Raw genomic sequence first — 21,834 nt, 5'->3', positions numbered from 1 at the left:
GTGTAATTTTCCTTTACTTTCATACAATATGAGTTGGCTAATGAGAGCTACCACTTCTCCATACGTATCTGGCTTTCATATAAGACCATGTTGACACAAAGTCCATTGGTTAAACAAAAGATTAGGCTTGAGCAGCAATCTGGTTGATACTTCATACGGGTCATGTTTAGTCTGCCTGCGCTACCAGAGTTTTCAGGTTTAGCATGACCTCTCACCCTTCTGAAGCCATAGAGCCAGCCTATCAGAAAAGAGGGTAGCAAAGAACTGAGTTGGTCAGTGTTTACTTTGAATTTAAGTCTAAGTGTCTGGTCCCGTAACATATGTCTCCCATAATGATTACTCTCCTCTTCTTTGCCTGGAAAGAAAAAGCAGGGAGTTACAGGGAAGACTTCAGGTAATTTCTAGGTTACTGCTTCACTAGCTGTGACTTCATTCTGGTATTACCTTGTGTTTTACTACTTGAAGATAGACCTTCCTTCCCTCTTAGATCATAATTTCCTTTCATAGCACCAGACAGGGGCTGCTCTGAGTATCACACCAGTCATTTGTTTCAGGACTAGCAAACTCCTCCCTTCCGCTGTTTTCATGAGAGAAAGGCAGACTTGGGGTTATTTTTTGAGGCTCCAGGACTTAGATTAATTGGTCAAGAGGTCTGATTCAAATTTCTGCAATTGTGCAGCCACTGCATGTGTGTCCACTACATGTGTTTATTCTTCCACTTTCAGCCAGGGGCCTGAGAAGAAGTTTCTTAATTTCTGAAAATAGGAAGAAACTGTTGTTGCTTCACTTCCTATGCAAATGAGGCATATTGCCTATGAAATAGGTCAATAGGCTCAAAAGTTACTTGAAGATGGGGAAGCGGACAAAGTATATGATCCCCATGTATCAGTTGATAGGTGTCTTGTCAGCAATAGCTTATAGGTGTGAAGAGGTAAATTAAGTTCTATTTTTTGGACATTTAAAATTTAAGATTATAATTTCTATGCTTATATTTTTCAAGATAACACTTGCTTTGAGTAAGAAATAACAAGGAAAAAAAAATAATATTTGCATTACAGTAGGATACTTATGTGCAAAGCACCCGAGAAGACTTTGTGATGAAAAGCAAATAAAAAATAACTTATAAAACATTCTTCACTAGCATACTGGATTTCTTAGTGCTTTGTTGAAGACAGAACCATGTGAACTGTTATGCTTTATTAAGTGACATTAGTAGAGAAGGAGCTATGGGAAGTAAAAGCAGAAGAGTTGTAAGAAACTAATGGAGTTAAACTTGCAAATTTAACATGGAACATTTCAAGTTTTCTCAAGTAGAGATAATCAAACCTTGCTAATCTATTTTACAAATTCTCATCACATAGGGGTGATTATATAAAAATTAGATCTCAGTATAAAGTAGGATTCACTACCCATACTAATATGACAGATCTCTTAAACTATTTGCTTCAATGAATGTTCCTTCAGTATGGTTCAAGGCACCCCAAAAGCTTGCAGTGAACTGGGAAAGGTGCCTTTGAATACTTTAATTATGCATGGCCATCTTTATCCTATTTAAACTGAGACTTATCTAGATTACATGATTGGTTAGCCTTTCAGAACAAGTTGACCCTTAAATTAAAATGTTGCCTCTTTCAAGACTACCAATCAAATTAAAACAGGCAATCACACTTTAACCTCTAAAATAAATTGTTTTTTAAGTGTTCTTTTTTAATGATCAGTTTCTACAAAATAATTTATAATTGTCAGCGGTCTACGCTAAAGAAATTCAAACTCAATTGAAGACTAGGACTGTGATGGGCCCTTTTTCCAGTGCTTTCTGATTTTTAGAGCCATGGTTTTTGGTAAGATCACAGAACAAAGCCACTCTCAAATTGAATTGATGGCTGAGATGAACTAAATAAAAAGCCTGGAAACCAGTCCTCTTCTGACCACCACATGAAGACTTTTAACTGCAGAGTCAAGAGCTATTCTTCCACTGTTCATTAAACTCTGGCATATTTGGGGGAATTTCCAGCATACACCTAGTCCAAAGCCTTTAGAAAAGTTTCTGCATTTCCACCATGTCTGTGCAGCTGGCTCTAAGTACAAGCTCCAGAGTGGCAAGCTCCTTTTCTTCTTTTTGGTGCAGGAAATTACCACAGTTCAGGATGCTCCCTGGGCCCTAGCATGTTCTGTGGCTTCGGAGAGACCAGTTTTCTCTCCTCCTTGTAAAGCTTAAGTTGATCTGGAGACAACAGATAAAACTGCTGTATGTTCAGAGCATACTGTCTTTTTAAAAAGAAAAAAAAGAATTGGCTTTGTGTTTAAAAAAAAAGTATTCTGTAGCATACTCACAATACAGCTAGCTGGCAGCAAATACTTTGTGTATTTTTTTAGTATTTCACATGCCACTTCTCTAAAACACTAACTGTAAGAGAATTTAATGTCTGTATTGACAAAACTGGTAATTAACGGCTGATGTAAAATTCTTGCGTAAAACTTCCACATCACTCTTTTAGTGTATGATAATAATGCCTTTCTATTACTAGTATTGATTTAAGCCTCAACATTGACAATGTGAGTTTGTTTCAAAAAAATGTGGTGATTGATTTAAAGCAGACTGTTTTCTGAGTATGGTTGCAAAAGTTGTAAACTTGGGGGATATCCTGCTGTTCATTAGAAAATACCCAATTCTGCATTTATTTTTACCCAAATGTGATCAGTACATTTAAAATAGCTATGAGATGAAAATATTTTTAACACTAAATGGCCTGTGTATGTCGTGATGCCATACGGGAGATAAGGGGGATCTGCTGGATCTTCATTCTGGTCCTGGTTTTCTTGCTAGGAAAAAAGTTCGGGGTCTCAGGGAAGTGTTTCTCCCATCATCCAGATTTTTCTCACTTTTCAAACTATTTTATTACACGTGTAGTGTATTTGAGATGATGCCCATTATAGCCAATATGTATCATCTGCAGTATTGCAAACTGGTATTGCATCAATGGCTGAATTTATCTATATGTATTTCAGTATTTCCACCATACGTATGCATAGGCTGATACATGATTATGTTCCTGGGCATGGTTATTTTTCTAACTGAGCAGTTAAATTAGGTCTCGGGCTTGAGTGTTATATGCATAGACCTCACAGACAAGTGTTTATGCAAAAATTGAAAGCACAAGCAAACGCTGGTTGATGTGGCTGTACTTTAAATTAACTCAGCTGAAGTTCTGTTTTAGATGCTAGCAAAACCTAATCAGGGTGTGTTTACCTGGACATAATTCTTCAGTTGCTAGTGAAACCAGGAGAAAATCAGGGCATGAGAGAGGAGAGCATCAACATCAGTAAATACAACAACAACAAAAAAAATCAATACTTATAAATAATAAAAGGTACTGTAACAGTTCTCTATCCACTTCCATAAATTTCTGAGGTGATACTTTTATCTGCCACTTCTTTCTTTCCCATCTCCCACACTGTATATAGGGTTATATATAAGTTTTTATTAGTGGACCCAAAAACGCGGTAATACAGTGGCCTAAATACAGAAATGCAGTGAGAAAGGCTTTTCTTCCCCACTTAATGAAAGAGTTATCCTGAGGCTCTACTATCTAACCTAGCTATATTGATTTCTGCTTCTTATATGTTAAGTAGGAAATTCTCTCTAGAGTTTACTTGCCCTGGCTCTTTGTTACCTTGAGGTTTCAGTAAATAGCTGAATATCACCAAGAAGTTTCTTCTTGTAAAAATCTTCTTTTGAAGAAAACAAATAAATCGCAAACAGGTGGAAAGGTGTCTACTGTTTTAGAATTTCATTTTTTTCAGGGATCTCCCCCCTTTTATGTTTGATATTACTTTACAGTTGATCAGGAATTTCTGTACAAGTTTGGAGGCACTTCAGAGCATCATTTGAAAGATTGATGAGTAGGAAGTTTATGCAAATAAATTTTGTCTATATTTGTACTTTCATCTGTTTCCTAGTACACCTTGGCAGAATACTCCTCCTTTTTTCTCCCTGGTCATCAAAACCGATAATGGTGACTCACTCTAAAGCTTCCCTTGCTGGCTCTGATCCTGTGGACTCTTCAAGTGTTATTGGTGTAAAATGAAATTGCTTTCAAAAGCCCTTAATTGGTTTATCCCGGCTTAGCATATGACTTGTAGTACTTTTGGAGGTTTTGTTTGGTTGTTTGCTTAATCCTCCCATAACTGTTGTGTTGATCTAGGCCACTTTAGATGAAGTGTTGCAAAAATGACATCATGACATTCTGTGCTTGTCTGTTTGAGCAAAAAACCATCTGTCTCGAGTCTCCAGGGGATTACAACTTAGACACTTCAAAGAAAGGGTCTTTTAGTGATTTAACCTCTTGATTCTAATTAGGGTCTATAGATAGATTTGTATCTTCTCTAGTTCATGGTAAATGAAGGAGATGCTTTGAAGAGAAAAATCTATGATCACACACACAAGAAGCCCAGCAATTTTAAATACGCTTTGATTTTCTACCATTTTTACTTGACTGTTGGAGTATGCAAGCATAATAAAAATTAAAATGCTATTAGATGACATTAATGTTGACCACAAAGCAACTGCTTTCAGAACACCGTTCTCGTGAGGATTATGGTTGCATAATTATTTGCAAAATTATTTTATTTTATTGTTTGAGGTTTACCCAAATTTATATAATTGATTTTTTCTCCTCTGTGTAATAACGTGTTGAGGGAACTTCTTCAGTGATCTGTAACTCTGCCTACGTGATGCTTCTTTTTACTTATGGCCAATGCAGTTTTGATCCACCAGACAGAGAGTATGTTTCAAATGTAAATCTCAAAGGATTTGACCTGTTCAGAAGAAAGTTTTGATTTACTGAACAACAAACTCCTCATTTAGCTTCCTGTACACAAGAATGATTATTGCTGTTGGTTTCTCAGCCTTGCACATGTGTTGCTTGGAAATCTCACCTTCTTAAAAAACAGAAGTTTTAGTGGCACACTTGAAGTATTCTTTACCCAGCTTACTATTGCAGAAAATTCATTAGTCCAGCCATACATTTGGGGAAAATGAGAATGCACTCTGAAAGGATTAATCCTTGGCACACAATCTTGAAAGCAGTCAAATCTGGGAGAAAAGGTTATGACTGAAGTTTATCTTGATTTGAGTTTCTCTGAAGGGCAGAACTGACTTCATTAATACAGTCCATGGAGAACATGGAGGAGCTCTACAACTCACTGGGTAATGCCCCTACTAAGAAGAGATTATCAGTTCCTGTGTTAACGCAGTTTTATTTCGATGTGTTTTTTAAAAAAAAAAAAATTATTTTAACATCTTCCCCTCCCAACCAATCTCAGAACACAGTAAATTAGCAAACAGATTTCAAATGTATTTCTGTGTTCTTCCATAAATAAATAAATAAATAAATAAAAGGTCTTCTAGGAAAACAGTTTCAGAAATAAGTTGCAAAGGGTTGAACATCTTTTCTTCTTTCTTAGTCCCACCCTAGCTCTTGCAGCATTCCCTTGGGGAGTGGTAGGCTCTGCGGGGAATATCAGAAATTATGTTTTGAGGGATTCTATTTCTTCCTGTTGGAGAAGCCAAAGTCAGGATATGGTTAAATTTGTAGGTGCTTTGGAAAAAATCTTCTAACGATGTGCAAAGACACAGTAAGGTTAAGGGCATTTGCCATTATCCTTTAAGGAGAAATTGTTAGTGCTGAGGTTATAGTCTCTTGCCTCGTTTCTCTCTATATCAGGGTTAATGTTAAGGTTGTATTCACAACAGAAGCTGAAAAAATGGCAAAGTTTAATTTCTCCATCTACTGCAGAAAATTGCTCATAATTTTTTGATAGCCATTTAGTCTTGCTAAGGTCACACCCTCTAGCAAAACTAGGCTTAAACATATTTAGTCATCCATATTTAAGGCTGATAGCAAATAATATTTTAACTTTAACAAGTATTTCTAGTTCAGGATCCGCATCAGGGTTTAAGCTAGGGTTGTGGCTGGTTTCTGGAAGATGTGAGCTGACCTACATTAAGAACTGTCCTGCAGGATGAGTGCCCATGCCTGAAGAATCCCAGAAAAGGAATCCATTTGCTCAGCTAAGTTTAAAGAGACAACTGTTCACTATTAGTTTTTTAGATGTGGACTGCAGAGTTTGGTGAGCTGTGTTTAAAACTGAGGCCACCAGGCTGTATTTAGTGTATTTAATGGTACTTGGACTGTACTCACTCTTGTGGCTGATGGGGACTGCTTGAGTAGGATTTGTCACAGTGATGGTCCATCATTACTGAAATGGGGGTTTGAGATCCCATGAAAAACAGGATTGAGAACATAAACACCCACTGACAAATACAAGCTCCAGTCAGTAGCAGGTATTGTTCTATTATATGTGCCATCCTTGGAGAAAAAAGTACAGTACATTACAGCATTATTTTATTGAAAGGCTTAATAGACTTTACGTTTCAAAAGCTTCCAAGTAGTTTACCAGGTTGCAATTCATCAAGAAATACATTTGATGTTAGTCCAAAAGGCACTTTCATAACTTGTTCTTTCTCTGGGAACGTAATTGAACATAAAGTGAAATATCCAATTGCTAATAGGTTGATAGGATAAAGATTTTTTTTTTTTTTTTTTTTTTTGATGGGAAGAGAACAGAAATAATCCTAAAGGCAGCTTTGCCAAGTGTCTGGGGACAGGGCTGCCACTCAGGGTGCGGTGTTTACAAGCTGTCAATAGCAGCAGGGAAATAGGCATCTCCTTCACTTTCCCATTGAGTTGTGGGCTGCATCCGTCCAGGAGCAGAAAATCAGATCGTACTGGATGGAAAAGGGAACACAAGGGCTTTGAAAGACGTCATGATACCAGGAGGTGCACTGAGTCGGGAAGTTTCCCCAGCAGCCTCCACGAGGCATTAGAACTGCCATGCCTTGATAGACATCTGAGAGGAATGTGGAGTCCTGGAGGGGCCACCTGTGAATTCAGACAACATTATATGAAGAGAGGAGACATAAAAAACAGCAGAGATGCTGGAGGTCTATTTCACTAATCAAACTGATGCAAATGAGGTAAGCACGAGTGGGACTGTCAACAACACTGTTTTGACTATTGAAAATTAATATATTTCGCATATTGAATTTAGTTTATATAAGTATGTTATATTTAATGTAGGATTTTATTAAAAAAACAGTATATCTATGCTTGAAGTAACTTGACTGTGGGGGTTAGGGCTTTGCCTCACTCTTGGACTTTGTTGTGGCAGCTAACAAGAGTATAATCTGCCCGTACTGAAATTTGCTGTCTCTGCAACATGAACAGCCAAACAGGTCTCATGTTTTGTCCTTACCCACTGTACCTCTGAGTGGAATTTCCTGCTGACTCATCGCTCATTTATAGCAATTAAAGGGCCACCCTGATGAATGCATCGAGGCAGTGGGAAACATTGCAGGAGGGTGAAGGTGGCCACTGCGACACCAACCTCTTGAGGTGGTGGGAAACTGTAACAGAGCAGGGTCCCCCGTTGTCACCCACATGTAGCGAGGGTGACTCAGTAAACCAGGGATTGCCCAGGCTGGGGCCTTTCCAGTGGTGTCTGGGCAAGTCAGCAGGACATGACAGCAGTGGCTGAGCTGGTCCTTGTGCCTGAATGGGCGAGCACTCCTAGGTGATGTGAACAGACTGACATCTCACTGTGCTTCGCTACTGGCATCGCAGGGCTCCTTTTCAGTGTTTCGTTAGCTTCTAGCTTAGCTTGCCATTAGTTGCTGGTAGGAGACTTCCAGTCTGCAGCTGTTTCATGCTGCCATTTGATTTAAAAGCTAATAATTCAAATGAGTGCACAAAAGTTTGCCTTCTGACCTGTGAGTAACTAACGTTTCAGCTCCACGTCCAAGCCTCATGCCAGCCATACAAAATTCTGTACACCCAATATAGTCTGGGGGGGGTGTGTGTGTTTTACTTCATAGCTAAGGGAACATGTTCCTAAACATTATTTACATATGACAAAGTAGTTATTTAAGAAATAGTAAATAGGCTCATTGAAATAGTTAATGTTTATATGATACTTTTTAGCTGACATCAACAGTGGTCAAATCAAATCCATTTGAGTCTAAAACTCAGTAAAGATTCTGGTTTCCAATTATTTTAGTTTGGCTTTTAAAAGTAAAAAAAAAAAAGGTCTTTTGACAGTTGGCACGCACATAGGACCTGGCAACCTTTTGCTCCTCATCATGTTTTCTTGGAGGCCGTTTGCCAAGACGCTGTTGGCAGAGCAGCCCTCCTCCCCTTTGGCACTGCAGCGTGAGGAGCCACACGGGCAGCAGTGTCAAGGGCTGTTTTGCCCACTTCAGCAGGCAGAGCCTGAGGCTGTACTGCCTTTGCCTTTATGTCCAGTCTGATGGTCACTTCTAGCAAAAGATGTCGCATTCACTGCTCCAGCCAGCTGAGGTACCCCAGGGCCGAGACAAGGGATGGTCCTCCAAGAGCAGGCAGACAGCAACAGCCCCCTTTTCTTCCATTTTTCTCTTTTCTCTTGAACTCTGGCCAAGGTAATGGATACAGCACCACACAGTTCTTTGGTCTGGGTGTATCTGTGTGTGCATAGGTGTGGGGAGAAGAAGGCACCTACATAGTTTACCTCTGCCTAGGACTGGCTGCAGGAGGGCATCTGGCCAATGTACTGATGGCATTTCCACTCGCTCACTTCCCCTGCTTTTAGAATTAGTTTTGTAGTTAATGTACACGTAGATGTCAAACAAAATGAAACCGTTATGGTGTTGTGAGTCGTTTGAGTGTTCCTTTGAATTTAATTATTTAAATGACCTGCTATTGTTCCTAAATTAAATATTTAAGCTTGCTAAATGACTGCCATCCTGGCTTAGTTGTTAATGTATCATGATTGGTAGTGACAAAACTGGAGTTGGATGCTAGTATTGGGGAGAATCTGAATTCTTCACTGTTTTCCTTAGCATTATCAGTACCACTGCAAGGGCCAGTTCAGCACTCCGGTACTGCATGGGCAAGGCACTTCAACGGAGACTTCTTTGCGGTGTTGTGACTTCGCAGCTGAGTTTCTGGAGCCAGGTAAAGCCTCTGAGAGCCCAGGTAGTCCTCCTCCAGGCACACATGAGCACCTAATGCACACAAACATGCACAAAATGGGGTATTAACCCTCTTTTAAGGGCCATAGCTCTTCCCACCATATGGGTGAGTCCATGAGGAATGGCCTAGCTGCTAGCAACACGGGCACAGGGAGAAATGCCCCAGAACTGCTTTTATGAAACTACAACAGACTCACTAGGTGCAGGAGATGGGGCTCTTCAGCACCTGCTGCAGACTTTCCCCAAGCCCTTGAGATGAAGCATCAGTCCTGCTCGTAGGACCATCACCCTTCTTGGTGAAAAAGGAGTCGAACTTCAGTCAGGGAGAAAAATAGCCAGCCATTTGAGTTACCACAAAAAAATCAATAATTTTTCTAGGTTGCTTGAGGTTTCTCAGTCTGTATCTTTCACTTTTCTTCTGTTTAATAAGATAATGAAGGAAAGTCACTAGGGGAAGAGAGTTAAATTAGTCTTGTGATCTTTATTTGATTTTTATGGATCTAGGCAAGGATTTTATGCATCTATCTGTTATTCTAATTGTAGGTTTCTTTGCGTAGTTCATTTCAAAGTCCTAAGACATTAAGACTACCTTGTACTCAAAAGCCTTAATTTGAAATGAAGAGGTAATAAATTAAAATATTAGTTTGTTCCCATCAGTGTGCTGAACAGAAAGGCCTGGGAATGTCTGATTCAGCATTGTTGCAAGCCTTTTGTTTAGGTGTTAATTAGCACAAAAAATGTTTGAGTCTTCTTAAAAGGCAGATGTTAAAATTGCAGCTGTATGTTTTTTTCTTTTGTTTTTGTGGGGACTGAAACTTTTGAGAGCATGTAGAGTAAGTGTAAATATTTTTTTAAATTATTTTTTAAATATGAAGTGTAGGAGACAGTCTCATTTTCTTTAATGTAACTGCAGAGATTCTAATAGTTATTTAAATTATTCATAAAAGCCTAAATAATTAGTCACTAGTTAATTTGAAAGTGGACTGACAAAGAATATATACTAAATAGCTAAGGTCAGAATTCAGTTTTTGGTGTTAAATAGCATGAATACATTATAAAATGTCTCTTTTAGAGGTCCACCTTATGCTTTTAACCGCAGAATCTTCTCGAATCTTCTATCATCAAGCACTGATTCTATCCAAGCAGAATTTAATAGTTTTAGAAACTTTAATATTTTTAAGCTGTTTCATTTGCTGGTTATGCCATGGCAAGGGCCTGAAGGAGAACATGGGACTGGCCAGGCTCAACATGCCCTGTATCATATTTCCAGTAGACACCTGGGTATGAACTCAGGAACAAGGCAAGTGCTGACTGATAGCCTCAGAGTACGGGGCCACCCATCAAGAAGTTCTGTAGCAGCTAGTTTCTGAGTGACATGTACCATCTTTTAATTTCTTTGTCTTCACTGGATTTTTTTCCTCCATGGCTGTATCTTGTTTGCTTTTCATTCTCTGCAGCCTAAAGCAAAGCTTTTTCTAAGGTAAATTCATCCTAAGAGAAGCAATACTTCCTTATGTTTGTTTTAAAACTAACAGCCATCTGCTTATTTCCTTAGATTGTTCCTAATCATTGTATTGGAGATTACTATCACTATTCTTCATACACACCCTCACTGTTGCCCAGATTTTATCATCCTCTACAAAACTTTACTTAGCCATATTACACGTTGGAGTGGTCTTGTTTACTTAGTCCTTAAGGGAGAAGCTGATTGATACCCGATCATCCTTAGCACCACCTTTAGTTTCTCTACACCCTGTGTGAGATGGAAAGGAGGGAGGAAGGCAGCACCACAAGCAGTAATTATTATGTGGGCAAAACAGAAATCTGTATGATGTCTAATGGTGGCCTTTCTTTGTGCTCTGTACCTGGTTTAAGATTCCTAATATCAGATTTCCTTTCTCCTTGTTGTTGTTTGACTGTTAGCACTTTGCTGATGCTGCCTTAATACTAGCTTGTAGGTATGGCGTTTCTGGGTGGTTAGAGACAGTATAGAAACAATAATTGTATATTGAAGGGAGGTGGGACAGGTCTCCTATGTTCATTTGTGTCACTGAATTTCCTCTACTATTTTTTTATCTCTTAAAAATAATTTTCTTTTAATCACTTAAGAGTCATTAAGTCTAAGTGCTTCTTTCTGTGGTCCTGAAGATGTGCCCCTCTCCTTTAAGAACATTTACTATCATGAGCAGATGTCATCCCCTCCCTATTAGCCACTTTTCCAGTCATTTTTGACAGTGTTTGCCTGAAGTGGTCCCTGAAACCACTCCTATATCCCTCACCTCTGCTGTAAAAACTGACACTCACATGTCATACTGGACCCTATTCTTCAGGCTCTTGCCTGGAAATGGTAAAAATTCAGATTGACATGAAGCCTGCCATTTCCAATTTCTGTTTCCAGGACCATGTTAAGCTGTGTATTGCACATGGCAGTCAGGTGTGCAGACACCCTGTCCTTGGGTTCCTGCAATGGGTGACAAAATGCTGAACAACCTGGTCTCTCATCCTTACTGCCTGGCATAGAGCAGGGTTTGGAACAGGGGGGGCCTCTTGGGGTCCCTTCCAACTGAGGTGTCTGTGACTGCCACCTGTCCTGGCAATTAGCTTTCATCTGTTTGTCTCATAATGGCTTCTACCCCTTATGTGTCCGACAGTGTCTGTACCCCAAACCTTACGACCCAAATCATAGAATCAGAGAAATGAGTCATTCCAGTGCAGGACTCTCATTTGCATCTTCTCACATCAACAGAGATACCAAATAATACTTTTTATTGTGAGAAGACAAATATGCACCAAAAAAAAAAAGTAAGTACCCATTGCAACTATTCTAAATTTAATTCCTCTAAGAAATGGCATGCCAGTATTCTGTTACCCACTTTTATGTGAATAAAATATGACTCCTGACTTGCAAATACCTTTTGAATATCTGCCCGTGTAATACACTACGTAATGCAAGAAGGGCTGGAGCTCAAATACATTTTCACATTTAAAGACTGTAAGGGACTTTTGTCTGGGGTGAAAAAAGAACTAGACACTAGAGAGCAGAGCAGACTGTCACCCATGCAGAGACATAGCTCAAAAGTGACCAGTTTTCAAATGAGGAACTTTCTTATTTTCATGAAGCTGAACTGTATTTATTTCAACTCTAAGAAATACAGACATATGAGACAAATGTCTTTGTACTTTTGGGCAGGGAAATGGGTAAGGTCTTCTGTTGTTTGTATCGAAGTCCTCAAATCCACAGGACTTAGTCAAAGCAGAAGTGTTCACAGAATTTCATAATTATGACAAAATAATGCCTTTTTTTTTTTTTTTTTTAAATAGACCTGAGATCTATTGGCATTGTTAGCACTGGGCCTTTGATTTATTTAAAATTATTTTAAATGTCACATACTATCAGTATAGAAGGGATGATTCCTAGCAGGAATTGAACCACTCTATAATTATAATAATTGTATTTACAATTATTATACAATTGTATTACAAGAGGGGAAAAAAGTTTCTCTCACAGGGTGGATATTTAATCATTTCTGCTGCCTGTGACGTCTCAATTTTTTTTTTTTGTTCACCTACTGAATAGGTTAAAAAGTGAAAAGACAGAATTCTCCCCAGGAGATAGATTCTCCCCGGGCACAATATATATTGTAAAATGACTGCCGTCAATGTGATGTGGTAATAGACCTTCATCCCTAATGCAAGTGCTGGCAGCAACTGAGGCATCCGAGGCATCATTTACTAGAATATATCTGAGGATGACTTTTTGTAGCTTTTTGTAGCAATCTGAGTTCAATTCAAACCACAATCAGCTAATCACTGGCAATTTTCAGATATGAGTCAAGCTAATTTCAAGACAATCAGCCTTAGATAGTTTCATTGAACAGCCCTGGAGATGATGTTTATGTTGATGTCCATTAGTATTCCAACTGACAGTAATGTGCACTCTGCAAAAAGAAAAACAAAAAAAACCACCCCACATGCCACACACAAAAAAACCTCTCTCTAAAATGAGTAACAACAAAAAGTCTGCAAGCCTGAAGCGCAGAAAATGGAAGTTTATTTTTACCCGCCGGTGTTTCCTCGTAGGTGAGCTAAACCTAGGGTTGCACTGTGTAAGGAGGTGGTGGGTCATTTAGGATACTTACCCTGATTTGAAAGTGTAGCTTGGCTTCTGTTCAGCACGGAATGTCAAAACATTTGCTCTGAGTAAAAACCATGGAAGGTAGGAGAGATGTCAGAATCAAGTGCGTTTGTTACTTCTTGCAAGATTCAAACCACACGCAACTTTCCTGTGGTATGCAAATGAGTCTATAAAATACAGGCTTGATTTATTTTTTTTCCCTTTTCTTGTCTTTTTTTTTTTCATTTTTAACCATTACTTGAATTTCTGTTCCCTTCACAGACTATAGGCTTAGATACACATAACACCCTGTTTGCAGAGAAATATCCCTCACAACACAGAGGGATACCTCTTTGAATCATCCAGCCAAAGTGAGATGTTGTGAGACTAAAGTGGACACATTAACCATATGAGCAGCTTTCCTTTATGAAAATCTGGTGTCAGTTAATGAGCAGGTATTGGGTGGGTGAACGCTGTCCCTGGCAGCGCTGACACAGAGAGCTCTTTTCTGGCATCCATTGCAGGGTTGGGCTGGGGGGGAGCCCTGAGGTCCATTTTTTGAAGCAATATGTGACAAAGTTATTGCAGTACTAACTTCACTAAGAAGTATTTGTTTAATTTTGCTGTTCTGGTTAGCAAACACAGCCTTGGAGATATTGCCACTGCTGCCTTGGCCTCCTGGGTGCCATTAACACGAAATCCAAACACTGTGGGCTCTCTCAGCCTCTGCTGGGGAGCTGCTAAGAGAAACCTCTCAGCACCTCAGTGCCAGAGACACAAGGGGGCTTGTCCCTCCTGCATCAGAAGCAGCCTCAGCATCTCTTTGTAGCAGAGGAACAAGCTGGCGTTGCAGCGTGGAAAAGCTTTTCTTACTTATAGACCCTGATGGGGAACCCACAGAGAGCAAGGCACAAGAGCCCTTTATTAAAGCTACTGTTTACTCCATTTAGTTAGAAAACAGTAAACCCTACAAAAAATCATGAAGTATGCAGTTTAAAAAAAAAAACATTTAACATTAAACATTAAACACCTTTATTTCAAATCAGTCGCCACTTAAGCAGACTGAATTGAACACTTAAAAAAAAAAAAAAAAAAGAAAATTCAACCCTAGCTTACCGGGCAGCCTGATATTCGGTGCTTCGTGCTCAGCAACACCAGTCAGGGAACACTTAAGCAGCTGTCTCCTGTTTGGAGCCTGAATTAACTGTTATCAACGAGGAATGGGACCTGTAGTCATAAACAAACTTTGTTCAATGTACAGCAGCAGTCAGCTGGCAACCAGAACATTATGCATGTGTGTGTATATATATATATAAAATTAAAGAAAATAGTCAAACACAAACTTAATGCATTAACCACTAATAGTTTTCGCCACATAGAGTTGCAGGTAACAAGACTTATGAGGAAATGAAAGAAAAGAAGCTTAGGTGGATAAGAAGAACATCCTTAGGTATTTTAGATATAATCTCTCTATATTTTTAAAATGAGTAAGTATAATTTTATAGACTACAGATGTTGAACTATATGTCTAAAATACATATCTTAAAATGTTAACACAAATAAAGCATGTTATTAGTTATTCTTAGGTATTTAAAAAATATACAAATATACATAAAAATAAAAAGATGCAGGCAGAATAAGAGATATAGCATCATGTTCTATGGGTATACTGGTTGATAATCATGGATAAAAAGTAATTTCTTCCACAAGCAGGTCATTCCATAATTGCCTACTAGGAATTACATTGCCAGAATAACAAAGACTGAGTAGCAGCAGGAAAAAAATTACCATGAATTACTGGACACAGATTGATCCCTGTGTCAATATCTGACATATAATTCAAATGATCTCACATTGCAAATGTCTTAAAGCAGGTACAAAAGAAAGCTTCACATAAGAGCCTTTTTTTTTAGGCAGCAGGTAACACACCCAACCACAAAATCCAAGATATGTCTAATTGCAATCGTTTTGAATGCTATTTCTTCTTGTATCAGCTGATGCACTGGCCAGAAAGGTAAACTCAGATGCTATCTGCCTGGGGATGTGGAGGTATTGAGAACATTAATGTACATTTGAGAAGAAACTGCTGCTACCTGATGAGCCCCCCCCCCAAGCTTGACGGGGGCAGCAGCTGATCCCAAAAGGCACCTCGAGCCATTTCTGCCACTGATGGACTGGGTGTGAAGGTAGTGAGTGCCAGTGTGAGAAGCCCAGAGAGTGATTTAAAATACCTTCCCGTGCAGATTTTGCACAGCAAAAGCCAGTTGCATAAATATTCATGGAAAGCAAATACAAAAGGTATTTGTGCAAAATGAATACATTTTAAAAGGGTTGTAAAATATTCATAGGAAATATTTCTAGCATGAACTTAGACTAGGGGCCTGAGTCTGGAAATTACTGACAAATTTCGGCAGCTTTAAGCACTTAATTGCAGTCAGATTGTAGATCCTTGAATTCCTGAGACAGGTCTAGGTCTTCAGCAGCTCAGATTCATGAATAAGGCTGAGGACTTGGGTCATCAGGGTTGATCTGAAATATGAATGTGGGCTTGTTATTTCAATGTCTGTGTGGGTGATCTATTGACATGTACCGGTGCTTTGCAGGGTCACACAACACCAACCCTGCAGAAACACTGGTCTCAGTGCCCTCCATAAGGCTGTAGCCACCGCATCCGAGCAGATCCTGATGCCTCCTCTCTCAGCACATCGGCACAGAGGTTCTCTGGGCTACCAGGTCCCTGTTGGCTGTCACTGGATGAAGCCATGGATGTGCAGTGTTATCTGACAGAAGTCCACTTCTTTCCCCAGCTGAGATAGAAGAGGTTAGGTAAGCATTTCATCTGTTTGTTTGTTGGTTTTTTTTTTTTCTCTGAGTTAATGACAGCCACCTAACGTAAAAAATATACTTTCCATTGTCCTTGTTTTTTTGTGTTGGTTTGCATTTACTACCAAGTTACATTCTTAACTGGTTGCACCTGCTTTCAGCAGTCTCAGGAAGTTTGCAGGGGTCAGAGGACTGACAGAAGGGAGATCCTTTGAGGGTTTCTTCATGCACAAACTGACTCCAGCAGCCCCCTGAGCTGAAAATGGTCAGAGAAGGGGAGACTATTGAGAACAAGTACCCATATGTTTGTTCTGTACTTTGCAGTATGCAACTGTACCAGGCTATATGGACCTCTGGTCCAGCCTCATGGAAATATTCTGCTGGAAGCTCCTTAGACTCAAGGTCAGCCTTGACAAACATGATGTGAGTTAGGTGCTGCGACAGGTGGAAGTCAGATGTTTAATGAAAGAAATGTGGAATTGCCCTGAATAAGTAGAACAAAAGGAAGAGTATAAAAAAAGTTTTGCTATCAAAATGAGAATTTAGTCCCACATTTAAACAATTTTACGTTAAAAATACAGCCCAGGGAGTAGACCTAACAGTAGAAGAAAAAGGCGTTGTCAGGGTTGATTGCAGGGATGCTGAACTGTAGTATCTCTGGGCTTCTCTCAGAATTATCTTTTAGCAGGATTAAGATTAATTGAGCCTTGTTTGAGATGAACAATGGTTTTGCCTCTGTAGCGGGTTACTGAGGAGAAGGTATTAATTCCAAAGGTGAGAAAAGGAATCAATATCCATTCCATTGGATATTGATTTATCCCCATTTTAGACTCTCACTTCCTTGAAAATGATGAAATTGTGTGTGTGTGTGGTGAACTTCCAAATGGATCAACATTATTAAATGATGCTTTTGAGCAATGGCCACAGCAGAGTGATCTTCTATCTCAGACACAGACATGGGCAATACCTGGGCAATGCACCTGGAAGGCTCTGAGGAAAAAAAAAAAAAAAAAAAGGCTGTGCACTTAGCACAGTCCCCGACCAAGGCATAGGGCACAGCTGACAAGCAAGAGATCTGAGACTGGGAAATGAAATGAAGCAAAATTAAATAACTATTAGACCTGCACCATCACCTTCAGGAGCAATCCGAGATCCAAAACCTCTAAGTCCTCTGTAGTAATTAACAGTATCACAAAGCATCCTGGTGATACATCCTCCTGAAAGACACAGGCTTGGAATTGTCTTAATGTTCATTAATCTATTCATGTGCCAGATGGCCACCCAAACACCTGGGTTGATACCAGGAAAAGTCTACAGCAAACTTCACTTGTCTCCAGGGTAAAGCCTCAACTTCGAGTGCTCCTGCGGTGACTGAGAAAGGGGTACCCAGAGACACAGTTGTCTCATATGTCTCTTATTAGCACCCACTCATCTACTGCCATATGGTACCTTATGTTGAGATGTGCTGTAAACAAAATTGCAGGAGTTGAATAATATTTAAGAAAAAAAAAAATAAGAACAGCATAGTCCCAGGTGTTTCTCAGTACAACTTAGGCTTGTAATTATTCCTTTTTCTCATTGTTACTGCTCAGCTCAGCTGCCCTTACAGTGAGTTTAATCTCTCCCTATTTTTTTTCAAAGTTTGTTTGTTTTGGGTCAGTTTAATGCTGCCACGGATGGCAACTCAGCTGGGCTTCTACTGTAGTAAAGAGATTGAATTTTCAGTAAAACCAGCATTCTTGCAGAATCCATGGTGAAGTATGGTGTCTGTGGGAAGTCAGCCTTCCTTGGCAAGAAATAATTACTGAAAAGCAATTTCTAATTCAGAATTTCCTCTCTCCAAATCCTTCTGATGAATTCCAGAGTAAGGCTTCAAGTTTCTTTGTCCCTGACACCCACAAACATATGGCTGCACAACCGCGACGCTTACTGGAGTAGCAGTTCCATAGATAGAGAGATAAGATGATGAGAGTAGTAGTGGTTACAAAACCTATTCAAATCACATTTCAACGAGGGTTTGTTTTTTTTTTTTTTTAGGAGAAGACTTCTCTCGTGCAGAAGGCATGCAGCTACACGTAGTTCTAAACAAAAATTAGTCGGCTTCAGTATTGGCTTAGCACTGGTGAATCACCAACTGCAGCATGTACCATCAGATGCATGATTCCTGGCACGCACACATTAAAACTACCATTCTGCCTTCCTCTTTTCAGTAACTCTTTCCATTCAAAGCATTAGCTGATCACACTAAAGGACATAACCATCACCACTGTAACTATGCATTTCACCCGACAGAAGAGACAGTCCAGAAGAAAAGAAAAGAAAATCTTGCTCTAGGATTGGAAATACCTTTAAAAAACAAAAACAACCCCCTTAAGCTCTTCCTGAAGTTAATTGGCAGCAATATTTTTTCCTCTTTTTTTCCTTTTTCTTCATTCCTGTTCTTTACTTTTCCCTGCAAGTCACCTAAATCCTGGCCCTTGCTCGTGATGGCTATATAGTATATGTGTCAATCAGCTACACTGAGATACATTTAGTTGCAAGTAATTATGTTTGGCCAGATGAAATTGTACCGTTAATCTTAATTATGACCAGATCTGTTTCAATATAGCCTTTCAACCTTTGAATTGCCCAATATGCTCTCACTCACATTTTGACTTTGTCTCATTAATTGACTCGGTAAGTAATCACAGACAACTATCTGTAATGTAACTCTAATAAGGGAGATACTAACTAAGCTCTAAGACTACAGGCTGTGGCTTTGCCTAACAGTTTCAGTAGCCTGAAAGCCCAGCTTTCAAAAGGGCTGACTTATGGTCCCGAGTTACTCCAGTGGTTTAGATGTTACCTGTTACCTCCAGCACAACAGTCACAGCTTCATTGAAATGAGCAGATGTTTTTTGTTTGTGTTTACATTTATGAGTCAGATGAAGCTGGGGACAAGAAATGAAGCTGAATACACCACTTGAGTTCCCATTGTTCACCCATTCACTGGGTGAAGACAAAGTAGACGAAGAGCTTTGCCTCACAGGTTGATTTTTGGTTCTCAGTACAGTCCCAAGAACATGAGTCTATGGTGCAGTCCTTGTATCCCTGCTGGTCTTAGGGCTTTTGTTTTCCTTTTTCAGAAGAGCCCCTAGAACACTAGGAGCAGAATGACCCTTTGAAGAAGAGAGGAGCCAGGCTACTGAGACCTCTTCTCTGTCAGCAGAAATAAGTTCTTGCCCTTTTCTTTTATATGGTTCCCAACCACCCCTTTTCTAAGCTTGCATTTCCTCTAATAATGATATAAATAACCAGAGGGAAAAAAAAGACAAAACTTTTACTGCTTACCCTGGAATCTTTGCTGAGTGCATTATAGATATGACAAAAGAGCTTATTCTCATTATTTATTTAATATAGCTATGTGAAAAAAAAAAAGATATTCTGACACCAAACTTTATGCAGAAGAGATAGCTTATAAGACATGTTGTGTTTATTAAAAAAATAATAAAATGAAGGCAAAACATCTTTGTAATTCAAAATATACTGATAGCCAGTCTGCTCTCTGCCACTGATACTGTGGCATCTCTTCATTTCGCATGGCAAAGAGTTTATCACTGGTTAAGATTATTACAGTAAAACCACATTGGACGTATTTTTCATCTCCATATCAACCAGGATGTAAAAATGAAAAGGAGTCACGAAGCTTACCTTTCTTAGAGAAGACTTTAAATGATGAAAGTAACACATTTTTGAAGTGTGTTGACCCAAAAGGTCTGGGAGAACAAGATTTAAACTGAAGAGGTGGAAGAAGGGTGGGAGGAGGGGTGTGGAATGATGGTGTCAATTAAACCCTGGGTTAGGGAGTGACAAATGACATCACCTGTGTATTTCTGACACCCACACCACCACAGAGGACTGAGAAATACAGCAAATGCAAACTTGGTGAAGTGAGAAACTTATGAGTAGATTTAAAGGGACAGCTTTGTCAAACATGCTATTTTAGAGAGGAAAAAAAAAAGATAAAAATAAAACATTTTGGCTGTGTAGTATGTTTGATGCTCATCCAAAATGATTTTGCCTGGCTTCTGAATTAGGAAGCTGCTTTCCTTAGAGTTGATCATTCTTCCCACCCTTTTCTTATTACTTTCTTTCCCTCCCACAAGCCCAAGCTCTTAAGGAGAAAAAAAAAAAAAAAAAAGCTTTGAATGAGTGAGTAGCTCATCTTCAAGAGACTTTTATAAATGGAAGGATTAGAGGTACAGAGAGAAATTAAGGACTTGGACAGGAAGGACAGGAAGACAGAGTGGCATTTATTTTATTTCATATGTGCCCTGTCACATAAACTGTCAAATGATGTCAGACTTGTGTTGTGGTCATATTTCTCACTAAAAGCCAATGATCTTTCTTGATGGGGTGAGGATAAATCTTCTTTGGAAGCACCCAATTATCCTTCACATGAAGCTGACCAATGGATTTTAGAGAACCAGGAGTTTGTTGGATCCTCTGGACACTCAAGCCATTCTCAAAACAGAATGGACAACTATCTTTTTTTTTTTCTTCTTTTTTTTCTTGGGTCCTAACTTCAGCATTTAGGATCCTGTGTGAGCAAATGTGTCTATGCCTTTAATACAGGTTTTATTGACAATTGGCTTTAGTGTGCACAGACAGCCTATCAGGGACAGGAGATGGGTACAGTGTCGCCCCTACATTTAGCTGTATGCTAAAACTTTACAAGTAAGGTAACTCTAACCTTAGAAGCTCATGAACTGTGCTGGCAATGAGGAACAGCAAGATGCCTGGATAGATACAAGCCAAACCTTCCTGCAGCTGTGAGGGAGAACCTAACACAGCCACATGAATATTTGAATATCCCAGTCCTCAATTTTAAAGAGAGAAGGAAGAAAGCTAATAATAATTATTACAGATAAAATGTAGTTTGTTCCAGTAGCATTGGTTTCCAAAATTAGAATAGGCTCCTTCTACTGCAGTAAAATCCCATTATAATCATAACAATAATAAAAAAAGAAATCCCTAAGCTGCTGCTCTTCCCTTTCCTAAAGTGAATTTAATGATTCAGAAAGTGAGAGGCTCAGAGTAGGGCTGTGAGTCAAGCGGGGTGTGGGGAGCTGCCCTGCCAACCTCCTCATGCTCCATCACTCGGGCATCCTGCATGTGCCCCTGTCGCGGACGGAGTGATTAACTTCACTAGTTAGTAGAGAAATATTTATTAAGGTGAAACAGTGATTTAACAAAACCAGTAGAAAGTGCAATAAAACCAGTGGTAAATGCGATAGTGTTTTACGAGATTCGATGTCAGGGTACACTCTATTATTTACTGCACAGAGGACAGGGTCAGAGACACTGTGAGGGAGACCCTCCCGTTGAGTCACGAGGTTCAGAAAGGACCCCCTTGCTTTCTAAACTCCTTCTCAGAGAGGAGTCTAGGTGCGGCTGGATCCAATCCTAGTCCCAGACTTGGTCAACGGTTTATGTCTAAAGGATTATATATGCACAATCAATCCTTTACATTACTTAGATAAAATTTCAAAGTTTAGCATGCTATTAGTCACTTACCGAGAATCTGTTGCGGCAAGGATTCCCTCAACCTCGAGGAGTAGAACCTTCAGCGAGCGTCCTCACCAAAGGGGAGATCCTGGCGTGCAGCCCGCTGCCATCCAGGAGAGCTCAAAGGGGCTCTTGGGCTGTCCACTATTTATACAGTAAGATAATTGACCTATAGTCACATTTTCATGGCAACAAAATTTCTAGGTCCCCACTCCAGACAGTATTTTGACTCTGCTGCCATCCATCCCCCAGAGACCGGGTGCAAGTTATCACAGCTGCT

The 21,834-nt window shown here is 39.5% G+C and overlaps 2 long non-coding RNA genes across 2 annotated transcripts in view; one reads left to right on the top strand and one right to left on the bottom strand.

The window, feature by feature from the left end:
• Positions 1-19,336, top strand: part of LOC106887056 — a 167,667-nt gene extending 148,331 nt beyond the window's left edge. The window contains exons 4-5 of the long non-coding RNA XR_001411786.1: positions 15,788-16,010; positions 18,045-19,336. This is a non-coding gene — a long non-coding RNA (uncharacterized LOC106887056). The remainder of the gene's footprint in view (positions 1-15,787; positions 16,011-18,044) is intronic.
• On the bottom strand, positions 6,403-21,621 carry LOC106887055. Its single transcript, XR_001411785.1, has 5 exons — positions 21,564-21,621; positions 14,301-14,411; positions 13,210-13,266; positions 8,951-9,103; positions 6,403-6,944 (listed from the first exon to the last, which is right to left on the bottom strand). It is a non-coding gene; the product is annotated as an uncharacterized LOC106887055 (long non-coding RNA).
• Between the last annotated feature and the right edge of the window lie 213 nt (positions 21,622-21,834).

This window comes from Calidris pugnax, unplaced genomic scaffold, assembly GCF_001431845.1.
Source record: "Calidris pugnax isolate Ruff unplaced genomic scaffold, ASM143184v1 scaffold39, whole genome shotgun sequence".
Taxonomy (NCBI): Eukaryota; Metazoa; Chordata; class Aves; order Charadriiformes; family Scolopacidae; genus Calidris; species Calidris pugnax.
This window is presented reverse-complemented; position numbering and strand designations above follow the sequence as displayed.